The sequence below is a fragment of the Lichenostomus cassidix genome, chromosome 3 (assembly GCF_008360975.1).
Source record: "Lichenostomus cassidix isolate B80296 chromosome 3, HeHo_3.0, whole genome shotgun sequence".
Classification (NCBI taxonomy): domain Eukaryota; kingdom Metazoa; phylum Chordata; class Aves; order Passeriformes; family Meliphagidae; genus Lichenostomus; species Lichenostomus cassidix.
Genome location: NC_139483.1, coordinates 67,801,957 through 67,814,408, shown reverse-complemented (window position 1 = coordinate 67,814,408; position 12,452 = coordinate 67,801,957). Strand labels below are relative to the sequence as shown.

General features: G+C 39.4%; 1 long non-coding RNA gene across 1 annotated transcript; it reads left to right on the top strand.

Annotated features, from left to right (window-relative positions):
* The first annotated feature begins 1,335 nt into the window (after positions 1 to 1,335).
* LOC146439936 (uncharacterized) lies at positions 1,336 to 11,675 on the top strand. The gene is made up of 3 exons (XR_014850972.1): positions 1,336 to 3,386; positions 4,051 to 4,253; positions 9,015 to 11,675. It is a non-coding gene; the product is annotated as an uncharacterized LOC146439936 (long non-coding RNA).
* Positions 11,676 to 12,452: the final 777 nt, after the last annotated feature.

The window sequence follows — 12,452 nt, the reverse complement described above, 5'->3', positions numbered from 1 at the left end:
AAGCAGTCCTCTGCTTAATTTCATAGCCACTGCTTAGGTGGCTGCTCCAGTTTGTTTTGTAAGCTATGTTATACAGAAAGCAGTCACCTGTGCATGCTGTCTTTGCACACTCTGGGGCTCAGTCACGTATTTTGCCCACATCAGTTTCTTCCACAGTGTTGCCAGGTTAGCACTTGCAACAAGTATCCTGTGAAGCCCTAAGAAAAGTCTCTTCCAGCTCACTGGAACATACAGGATGCTGAGGACCATGAGGCAGTATAAAGAGGATGGTTGCAGTGGTACTCAGTAGTCTGTTAAGGATCAGATCCATAGTCAGGCCAATGAGGACTGCAGGGAAGAATCAAGGGCTTGCATAAAAGAAAATCTCCATTCTGGCAATCAGACTGGGGAAATGCATGTTTCCTTGCAGCCCTGCTGCAGCTTGCAAAATCTCTTCAATCTCCAAAACACTGCCGAGACTGATGCCAATGAAGATAACAGGCAGAAACATTTTTAACATTTATGCCACTCATTTGCAATTCAAGTGTGGTGAACTCTTGTGTGCTGAAAAGCAGGGAGCAGAATAGAACAGACCAATCTGTTTATGAAGACTGCAGGGGTTATTTACCATTACTGAGATTAAGAGGATTGTATTAATGTTATTGATCAGCATCTCGAAAATGTTGTTGAACTGTAGCTTTCCAGTTGTCATAAAGCTGAATGACTCCTATCTTGATACTTTGTTAGTAGGTTGACTCCTCATATCAAAAGGCATGGGACACATGTACAAATGTGTTCAAAATAGCATAAGGAGGAATTTTGTGTAGTGTTTCCTATGAACAATGCTCCCAAAGCAGTGAAAAAAATTATTCTTTCAAAGAACTTGCTTATATGTATATAGCAAAGCCTGGTTTTAAGTATTAGCTTGTTTGAGCAACTGCCCTTAGATTTGGGATGAAGTATAATGTGATGTGATATCATATCAGTAGGCAGTATTAGTTTCTGAATAATTTTCCATAAAGGGTAGGGAACTTGAGAGAAATATCCTTTTACAATCCCCTGTAATGAAGGGGAAGCTTGTCAGCTGAATTGCCCAGTATGTAGATGATTTTTGTTTTTAAACGTTAGCTGTCACATTTCACTGTTGTGTTTCTTCTTCTCATAATCCTGAAAAACAGACTATTCAATAGCTAGCATAAAATTTAAGTCCAGAGATGACTCTTACAGTAAATACCAGTATGACATTTAATATAAATTCTTGCCTAAAAATATCTGTGATAAATCTTAGATCCTATAGGTATGCATATGTATGTATTGGTACTAGAGGATGATCTAGTTGGGCGTTGAGCACCATGTTCCAAAAAAGCAAAGCCATGCAAACCACTCATCAACCTCTTCATCATCTGAGCATATGCAAACACCTACCGTTTTTGTGACACTGTTTTAATCCTGTGTGGAATGGCTTCATGAAGGCAGCTGCGTTTTTAGCATACATGGAAGCCTACTGAGCTCAGCACATAGCTATTTCCAGTCAGGAATGCAAAACAGCAGAGATGGTTGTTGTCCGCCTCTTTCCTGATGGCCACCTATTTAGAGGATAGAGGACTTGCTGAGGAAATCAGACTTTCAGCACCTTCAGAAAACAATTCCCACTTACTAGATGACAGATTTCACCTTAGTGGCATGAGTGGAATCATGACACATCCTCTTCCATGGTTTTCAGAGTTGATTGATACTCTTTACCATGCTTGCACGGGACTGTTTTCCTTTCTATAACCACTTCAAATGCTATTCTCCTCTGGTTTCTGTGGACTTCGTGGTTTGTAGTAAGGAAAGGGATAATTTTAACATGAGAATTGAAATTGTGTCTTACTTCTGAGTACATAGAGAAGAATATCTCTAGTGCTATTTCTGTAGGTCTTTAATTTCTAAGATAAAAGATATACAGCTGTGCTCTGGTACCAACTTCTCTTGCATCCTTTGAGTAATTATTCTGTTATGAGTTGTAAGTCACACAGTGCTTTTCAATTCATACAATTGAGCATGCGGGAGAAGTGCATATCAAATTTAAGGACCAAAATGAAATCATCAATCACTCACGAGGCAACACTGGCAAAAACCAGCATTTACAGCTTCTTGTCCTGAGCAATACAGAACACTGAGAAGCTACTGGGTTAACTTGTCCTAACATGGTGCAGAAGCCTCTGGAGTGAATCCAGCATTACTTATCTAGGAGCTGTGTCCATGTCTTTGATTGGTGTCTTGTTTTGGTTTTGTTTTTCCAAGGGAATCATAACTAATTTGCACAAACAATCCCTTGTCCATAGTGAATACACATACCAGGATTTATAACAGATAAATTAAATGAGATGTCCTCATGAGACAGCAAAGCACGCACTAGTAGAAAGGATAAGGAGTACCCTTTTCATTCTGTCTGATAAGAACGATCACTCAGAACAGGATATAATTTTAATTTCTAAGTTATCCAAATACCTGCATCAAAAAAGGAAAACAAAGAAAAAACAGGTCATTATGGGCACATCAGTATCACAAGTGCTTTGGTATCTTGCTTCTGTGTGGTGCATTCAATATCTGATCATACAGCATACAGCACCAAAGCACACAGCATTTATAAAGATGTCATTAAAGAATGTGACAGTCTAGGCTCCAGGAGACAGAAAGAAAAAACCTGGTTCCACTTCATCATTTGCCTGAATCTTACATGACTTTTTTCAGGGCAAGAAAAACAAGTGGCAAGTAAGCTGCTGCTCAAAATAAGGGATGCAACTCTATATGGCATCCTTAAAAAATGAGAGCCTTAAAAAATGAGAGCCAAGAAGTTGTGATCTGCTGCAGAGCTGAGGGTGCATGTTACTCTGCAAATTAATTTAGGTAAATTTAATTTATCAGTAAATCAGCTATGATAAGATGTTGGAGAGGATTAACCAGGTTATAGATGTGGGTAGGAATAATAAGCACAGCAAAACAAGCTGGCTGGGTATGTGGAGAAGCATGTTGCTGGAAAATCCTGTGAGACGCTTCCTACTAGCTGAAGTATCAAATATAAACTTGTGTCACATGCTGTTGATCAGTCAGAATTCAAATGCTGAAGAGACTGAGCTGTGGCAGAGTCTCTGGCTTTGAGTGACTGCCATAAAACCTAGTGTGGAGCACTTGGTAGCATCTTAACATCTACTCTCTACTTGTTATGACTACACAGTGCTGTTATATGGCAATTTTGAGGTTATTTGAAGGACTCTGGAGAAAGGAGCCTGAATGGCATACAGAATTGGAATGGACCCAGCAACTGCTGGAAGATGCATGAGGATTCACAGGGGAAGAGAAGTGCAGAGGGCAGTGGAGAGAAGCCGAAGTGAGCAAGCATAGAGTGCAAAGAATGAACAGAGGTGTGCCATTATGCTATAGTTTAAGACCCTACCTAGGGATGCTTGGACCTGTGGGAAGCTGAAGAGTACTCTTTGCTTAGCATGGCAGACCTGCTTGTCTAATTATTTTATCAGTGGTATTTCTAGAATACAAGTAATGTGCAAGCTGCACTGCAAGGTGGGGATAAGCAATAAAAGCAGTTCATCTGCTGGGATCTGCAGATGCTGATGCCTGAGGTCCCTCATAATCTGGTATGTGCCTGGCAGGGGAGGAGGAAGCATAGTAAAGAAGAGTCATAGTGCACCTGGTTCCATGGTTCAAACAGCTACAGCTGCCAAACAATAGTGCTTCTTGTTTTGGAGTTAGCTTGGGTTGAAACTCTTCAGGCCTACTTGCCTGGGGCAAGCCTCCAGGCTACAATGCTGTTAGGAATTTGCAGCTTAAATCTCCTTGGCAGCTGTTGCCATTTTTCAGCTTTTGTGGCAATGGAGCACGTTCCTGGGAACAGTAAGGGAAATCTCAGAAGGTATTTGTGAGACATCTGGGAGATGCCTGTAGGGATGGGGAGGAAATCTGGGAGAAGCCAGCAGGATGTCATGGGTCTGTGGTAGACCTGCAATGAGGGGGAGGCCGTACTCAGTTTCTTTCCCTTCTCTCAATGTGTTCTCATCTTTTCCTCCCCAGGGGTGGCTCTCATGTTCTTGGGAGTTTTGAGCTTTTTTCCAAAGCCCACAGCTGTCTCCTTCCCACCTTATAGCTGTCTTCCTCTATCAAGTCAATTGTACCTAGAAAAATCCCTCCTCATGGCTTTGCTGTAGCCTCTAATTATTCTCTGCTGAAGAGGATGCTGGTGTGGCTCCTGTTTCAGAGCAAAGAGGAGGCAGAAGGTGAGTGGGGATTATTTAGGCCAGAATAGCAGGTTCTGTATCCTCAGGCATTGGCAAAGTCCCTTACAGACTTCAGCTGCCCCTGCTGGGCTGACCACACTCAAGTAAGTAGTCCTGCTGATGCCAGAGGTTCACAGTTCAATCTTTGTTATGTTACTATGTAGTTGTCAGGGATTAACTTTTTTTAGGTAAAGCATGATCAGGTATGTTTTATTACGAAAATGTGATTAGCAGAAATAGCAGAACTAACCTAATACAAGACTACTTGCCCACAGACCCAATGTACCCATTATCAAGCAACACCATAGAAATGAACCACCAACTAGTAAAAATCAGCCTACCTGGATAGTGCTCTCCACCTCATGAAACTCATCTGTCTCAACCTGAAGGGCAGTAGCAGAGCCCTACCTTCTGGGACCAAGCCTGTGTTGCTGGAATGAACACAATTAATTCTGCTCCTCCCGACTACTGACAATTGCCAGCAAGGGGAGGGAAAGTAGAGATAGGCACTCTTCTGTAACTTTGTGGTGTCCTTTGCATTATTAATCACTCTTTCATAGAGGTAATGAATAGCCACACTCATTCCCACATATCCAATTATTGCACAATAATTAATGTGCAATTTAACCCATCCTGACCTAAACCACAAGATGCCAAAGTCTCTTGAGTCAGTTCAAGACTGTCTTGTAGGTTTCTAAACCAGGATCAATTAATGATAGGTATTTACTGCACACTCTGTGCAAGCTCCTGTTCCAGTTCCTGCCCTTTGCCTTTAAAGTCTGTTTCCCAGTGCAGTGGTGGTCAGGCAGCAATGGCTATTGGATACATCAGGATCATAGCTCAGTGGAAAGAGATCTGATGGACACACTAGCCTCTTTTGTCTCTACACCTTTGTGTCTAAGTAGAGGTTACATGTATGCAGCTTTGCATCTAGTTTAAATGTGCAACATTTGCTTGCTAACTGAATGTGCATGGATGGAATAAAACATTTTCCTCTTCATTTCAGCTCTGTTTTCTATCCAAACTAAAATTTTGGCCAGTTGACCTGTCCACCTCATGGATGAAATCCTCTGTCTCCTAGCATAAATAAACCACAGCTGTGTTTCTTGCTAGTTACCTTGACTTAAATGACAAATCATCTCTTCGTTCACTTATTGCCTTTCTCAGGGTCCTCATAACCATGCAGTGTGTAAAACTGGATGATTTTTCCACTAAGTTGTTCCTAAAATGGTTCTGTCTTCTTGGACAACATAAAGTTACCTGGACTTATCTCATAGCTTTATTAATGAAAGATCAGTTTCAATGCTTGGAGAAGCTCTTTGTTCTCTCTCCTGGTTTTCAAGGAAGCTGGTTCCTGAATTTGCTCAGAATGCCTCCACCGTGCTTTGTCTGAGTTTCAATTCATGCTTCAAAATGCTTTCTTCCTCACTAGTCTTGAAGTCTGAATAGTCCTTTATAAACATGTAATGTAGGACATTTTAAATGTTATCCTTCCAGTCACTCTCCAAAGCTATCTGTCATGATAGGCCTATCATGGCTGGAGTTTAGTTGCAGACATTCCAGGATTTACACTCATCATAGTGACCAAAAATTCATAAATACCATCTCTTTCTACCTCTGCATCCACCTCTCCTTCTCCTAATAATTAAATTGCAAAGTCTTTCTGATGAAGAACATTGTCATATTGCTGTGTAGAGAAACAAATGGCTTATCATTCATGACTGGAAATCTTAGGTGTTGTGGAAATACAGATTGTTTTTTCCTTAGTCATGTATTCATTCAAAAATACCATATATTTTAAAGGAGTATTTTAGGATATTTTAGTGGAATATTCCTGAAAATACAAAATGTCAGTGATTCAGGATTCTATCCATAAAATGGTTTCTCCATCGCTCAAATTGCCATGGAGTTCTTCTTCTTACCTTATTTGTAAAGCCAATATTAAACACTTTTAGTGTTTATCTGAACCCTCACCACAAGACCATAAACTGGATCAACCTTCACTGTGGGAATGCAGTGATATTAGGACAGAGCAGTTTCAAAACGTCAGCAACTGTGTATTCTTTCAGATACTTAAAGTAATAGATTTTCTAAGCTGAATAATCTCACCAGATTCTGAAAGGACACCATCTGTCTGTAACATCACAAAAGTCCAAGTATGCCCTCCCCAACCCAAAAATGCAAGATGTTTTTTAATCATAACTGTTGAATGTATTTTCACAATTTAAGAAATTTAACAATGTTTGTGAAGATGTAAGAGCATCAACAAAACTGAGAAAGCAGACTGTGGGACTTTTCTCCCTAGACCTGACGGGAATGTGGAATTTGAGCAATTTTTGTCCTTTGTTCCCCCAACTCAGGAACACCATTCTTCCTGTACTACAGACAAAAATCATGATACAGATTTCTGGATGTACCATGGAATAATGGGGCAGGATACAAAAATATTTACAACTGACCAAGTCCTACTCTGTTTATTTCCCAAATTAAGAACATTACTAGCAGTAGATCTGATGAGCTTTCTCATAAATCTTCTTTCTACTGGTCTATGGCTTTCCAGCCCAAAGGACACAGCCCAAGTGTGGGTGGCTGTGTTCCATCAGGGCCAGGTTTATACTGACATCTCTAACAGATGAAAAAAGAGCTTAGGGCGTAATGGAATCTGAGGCTTCATTAAAACCTTATTCTGTGTTACTGCACGTTTAAGGTCATCTATAACAATTTGTCAACTGCCTGAGGTATGCTACAGCCCACCTGTGTGTGGGCTTGTTTTGCCAAGGAAGATTTCTTTTATTCTTGTGTGTCCCCATTATTGTCCATCAAAGACCAGTTAGTATACTCGAAAGTGTCTCCTCTCTTCAAGCATCTCTCACATTTCTATGGCACATAATTAAAAAATATAAATGTTTGCACACTTGACTTAAAAGGAAATACATATATGTATATATATACACTTATAAGAAGAGGAAATGAGAGATGAAGTGATATTTACAGATTGTCCTAATACAGAGCCCCTATGTAGGCAGCAGAAGAGTAGTGTTTCTTTTTCATAACTGAAATCACAGAAATATTTACAAAGTAGAATGAGACTTCTGCTTGAATGCCTGTTGTCTACCCATGCAACCCTGAAAGTTCTGCTAAGGTAAATTTCCGTTCTCATTCTGGATTTCAGGAGGGTACAGAGAAAGAAAAATCCCAGTCAAAATATCTCATCTGATCCTGCTTGAACTGGTAGCTGAATAGGCAGAGTTCCCACTTTTCTCATCTCTTGGATAGGTGTATTTCTTTTGTACACGTGATGGCAAAGAAGCCATTCTCTGTATGTTGTGTTGCTGGTCAGAGAGGCTTCCTAAACTCTGGGACACCATCACTCCACCTCCTTTCTCAACAGGGCCATTAAATTATATGCTGGCATGGGTTTCTGTGGAAATCCCTCATGCACAAAAATGAGTAGAATGATAATGACAGCAAAGTGCCTCAAGCTGAAGTATCAGGATGTAGTTTCACAATTAGCCTACTCTGCTCTCAGTCCGTTTTGCTGTATCCTTCCCCTGTGCCCCACACCTGCCAGCAGCAAAAGTGATCCTACAATTACATACAGACTGATCAGCCATCCTGTTTGGCAAAGCCAACTGATTTTGGAGAGGAGATGGTGTCTGTTTTCCACTTAGGAAGGTCCCTTCCCCCCTACGCAGCCCTCTGAGAGCCAGCATCAACACACAGCAAGGGGGCAGGGGCAGCACATAAGGGCATGTGTCATGTGGGGCAGGACATGAGGTCGTCTGGATCTTTAGCAGCAATGCAGATAACTTAGGTTGGTAAAATCTCCCACTAGAAAAGGTATTAGAACAGATTGATAAAAATGAATTGCAGAAATTGCCAGGACTTGACAGTATCTATTCTGCAATTTCAGCATGGTTAAAATATGAAACTGCTCTATTGTTTTTTGTGGTGTACCACTTGAACTGGATGGAGGAATTGAAGGTGGAGGGTTTTGGATATTTTTGGTAAGCATTAGCCATTATGTCTAATTTCTATACCAAGATAATAAACTAAAACTGTAACCAAAACTAGAACTAGTGTATACCACAGCTGGATAGGATATGAAGAGTCACCATGGCTTTATCAGAGGAAAGTTTTACTTCAAAAATCTATTAGAGTCCTTTATGATGAGTATATGGAAGTAAACAAGGAGCTGAGAGGGGTCCAGTTAGGCTTTCAAAATACTTTTGACCAGGTCCCACAGTAAAGTTTCTGATGAAAGTTTCTTTTTTCATAAAAAAAAGTTTCTGATGAAGCCAAAAACAAAATCTGCCAGTTAGTAACTGTTTAAAGGCTGTGCAGCAATGGATAAAAATACAGGTGTTTTCACAATAAATATTTGTTACAATTTTACTGTTACTGGTCCTTTATTACTAAGTGAAAAGGTGAAGAATATAGTGATGAGGTTCACTGATTATACTAAGTTCTTTAGGATACTAAAATCAAAAGCCAGCTATAAAGTGTTGCAGGAGGGCACCATGATTGCTAAATGAGAAAAGAGGTAACAAAATTAGGTAAACTTAAGCAAATATTGACTTTTCAATACAGACTAGTGGTTTCTAAACATCACTGCCAATCAAGAAAGAGGCCATGGAATCATTTTGACCAGTTTGATTAAAATAGTCACAGTTCAAAGGTAAACCACAAGGAAAGAAACTGAGATTAAACAGGAAAACATTGTTAGAGCACTCTGCTTTTCTCTATCTCATATTTTTCTAGGTTACAAGGAAGATCAAGAGGAATGATCAACAGTGTGGAACTTTTCCATCTGAGAAGATAGTAAATGAAAAGTAAACAGACCGAGATGTTTCTATTTGAAGAAAGGGTAATTGAGGGGATACTATGAAGAAAATATATGAAATGGTGACTGGTAATCGGGCAGAGAGAGAACAATCACATACATCTTCCCACAATAAGAAAACTGAATGGGAGTCTATAAATTCTCATTTGGCAGGTTCAAAACACAAGGGAGTAATTTTTTTCCATAATGTAGAATTGAATGTAGACTACACATATTGTTATGGTAATAAAAATTGGAATGGGTTAAAAAAGGAATCAGAGACAAGCTTATTGAAGGCTATTACGCAGTGGTCTAGAAAGAAATCTCCAGCTTGGAATTATTGGGAACTACAGGATATGCCCTGGAAAGAACAGATTTATATGACTAACGAGCTTTTCATAATCACCCACAATTGGCCACTGTGGGGAAGAGGGAACTGAGCTACAAAGACCTTTGGTCTGCCCAAGTACAGACATTTTAACTTCTACTTTCCTAACAGAGTAAATGACTTTAATGAGGCTTTTAACTTCAGCCACATAATGTGAGGTCAGCACAGGTAGGCAGTATTTTAGATACTACACCAAACTCCATATTCCCGTGATTAACAGCCATGAAATATCCAGAGGGCATTATTGGGCATCATTCAAGTGGCATTGGTCTTATGCCATGAATGCAACAAGCCTCTGAGACCAGAGCTCTTTCTCCTGGTAAACACCATGCCATATGTTTTTATCAGGCACTAATTTGGGGGAGAATTAATCTTTATAAAGTTATTATATTAGAGTGTCCTAGTTATGTCAAAGTATAGAGCTGGGGGCTTCTTCATTTATACAAATATTGCTAAACATTTAATTTCAGATTTTCAGTCTGGTGGATAATAAAAAATGACTACCCACCAAACTTGTAGCATTAAATGGAGACTGTATTTTTGGCAGCTCATCGTAGAGGGATTAATATTACTGTAATAGCTTTGTTTCTCAGCAATGCCTCCTTAAGAATGGGCTTCCTCTGAACACATATTTCTATTTTATTGAGGAAAGGAAATACAGTATTAGAAATCAATGTTTTTAAAGGGTAATTTAAAGAAATCTATCTTGGCAGATGCTGAAATATTTTCAATTTAGAACAAATAGTATTTCTGTCATCCAGTTGGATTTTTTAAATTAAACCATTACTCCTTGATAAGTTAATTACAAAACAGAAAGAGACTCAACCAATCTAAAAAAGCATATTGATGAAAGTATAGAGCACATGTCCAAAAGCTGCTTTTACTGATTTATGGGTGAAATTTTACTTTTTATATGAAAAAACCTTGTCTCCAACGTCCTAAATCATAGGGAAAAATGCTCAATTTTTCACCCTATCACAACTAATTTTTTACATCGGTACACTGATGGACTATTGTTTTCCCGTGCTACCATCCATTATAAAAAGTGACAGCATCATAATTGAAACTATTTAAAATATGGTGCATTTAGATAATTCTTTACTTCAGTATAAATATGACTACACAAGAAATGTTGCTACTGGAAATTGCTAGGATGAGCTACCAAAATGGAATTATTGCTTGGTGGGCCATATTCCTCTGGGGGTAGGAAATGAAAATATCAGAAATTCCTTTGAAATGCAAAAAGGTGAGAGGAATGGAAGGAACATTTTTCGTTGTGTCTGAGTTCTGGTCATCTCTAGTCAAATCTTTGTGTTGCAGGGCAGATACTCAGTATGACAGACTGCAAAGTTTCACACTGCACAGACACTTAGGCTCCATGCAGACAAGGGAAGCATGGAGTGTGTTGCAACCATGGGTTGAAATGTCTCCAGGTCCATCAGCTGAATCCTGATCTTGCCAAAATCCCTGACAAGTCTTTCAGCTCAGTGAAAGTCACAATTTCACCCCAAGGATTTTGGGTAAAAAGAAGTAAAACTCACAAAAATTGCCCTGGGTGATTAGCTTCATAATCTCTGCCCATGGGTCTCTCTCTAGCTGTGCTGCATGGCTGCATTTTGTGCTTCTTACTGTAAGAACCTGCCAAAGTGCCCAGTGGGAATCCTTCCTGAGTGCTGGGATCTGAGCCAAAGTCCTGGCAGGTATCAGTCTAACAGTTTAACACAATGAAGAGTGGCAAGCCAGAACCCAAACTAAATGCCCTGCCTCTGAGTAGTTTACCAGTGTAGAAACTGTCCCACAGAGCCAAGAGATGTTCCTGTCCTAAAGTGAACAGGCAGATTTAGCCTTTAGAGATACTGTACAATTTAACAGAATTTCACAGAACTGGCCAACTGGTGAAAACAAACCTGGCCAGCTGCAGAAAAATAGTAGAAAAAACCAATCTGGGTTATGGGGGATGTTGTTTCTATGAAACTGTACAGTGTCCGAAAAGGCTGAATCTGCTAGTCCACCTTAGGGCAGCAACATCTTGGGGTAAGAAAATATATGTCATGCTATAAATATATTCAACAGAACTGGCCCTAGAATTGAACCTGGAGGAGCACTGCTGGTGAGTGATTGCCAGCCAGTTTTAAGTACACTGCTTTAACTACAACCCTGAGACTGTTCAATACCAGGTAAAATCATAAGAAATTTTAACAACACAAAAAAAGTTTGCATTCTATACTTCAAATACAGGAAAGAAAAAAAAACAAGTTAAAAAAAAAAAAAAGTATGGGATACAGTAAAAACCCCCAATTTTCAGTATACTGTCCAGAGATAATTTGAAGAACCCAGAACTTTTGAAAAGACAGGCAATTTTTTAATTACATGTAAAATCTTCTTTATACAAGGCTTTCCATATTGCTGCTCACATCTGTACTTTCTCAGAAATAAGAGCCACCCATAAATTGCAATATTGCTCACCTTTCTAAATGTGGAGTGAAATTTAGACAGATACTAGGCCTTGGCTGTACACCTACATCACCTCCCTTTCATGAACAGCAATACTGGTACCACTGCAAAGTTTGTAACTTTATGCTATTACATGAGAACAACACAGGGACACAATTATTTCCATTATCAGAAAATATTCAGCTGTGTCCAGCATCATCTCCAGATGCTTAGCCACATCTCAGTGGACACAGTAATAGGAGAACAAAGACTGACCAGCCTGACCACTTCTTTGAAAGTTGTATATCAGGTGAAGATCTTTTGCCATGTATACCTGCTATTATGAAAGTAATTAAGTAGCATAGGTGAGCCCAAGAAGCCCCTCAAATTAAATCCCTGAGACTCACAATGTTATTGTAATTAGCTGTCTTAGTAGGTTGTCTGTTTATTGCATCTGCCCTGTGTGCTAAGAATGACGATCCATAATTGGACACAAAATATTTTAAATGGTTTCTTACTAAGATGAGGACTTATTTTCATTTTTCCCAGACAACAT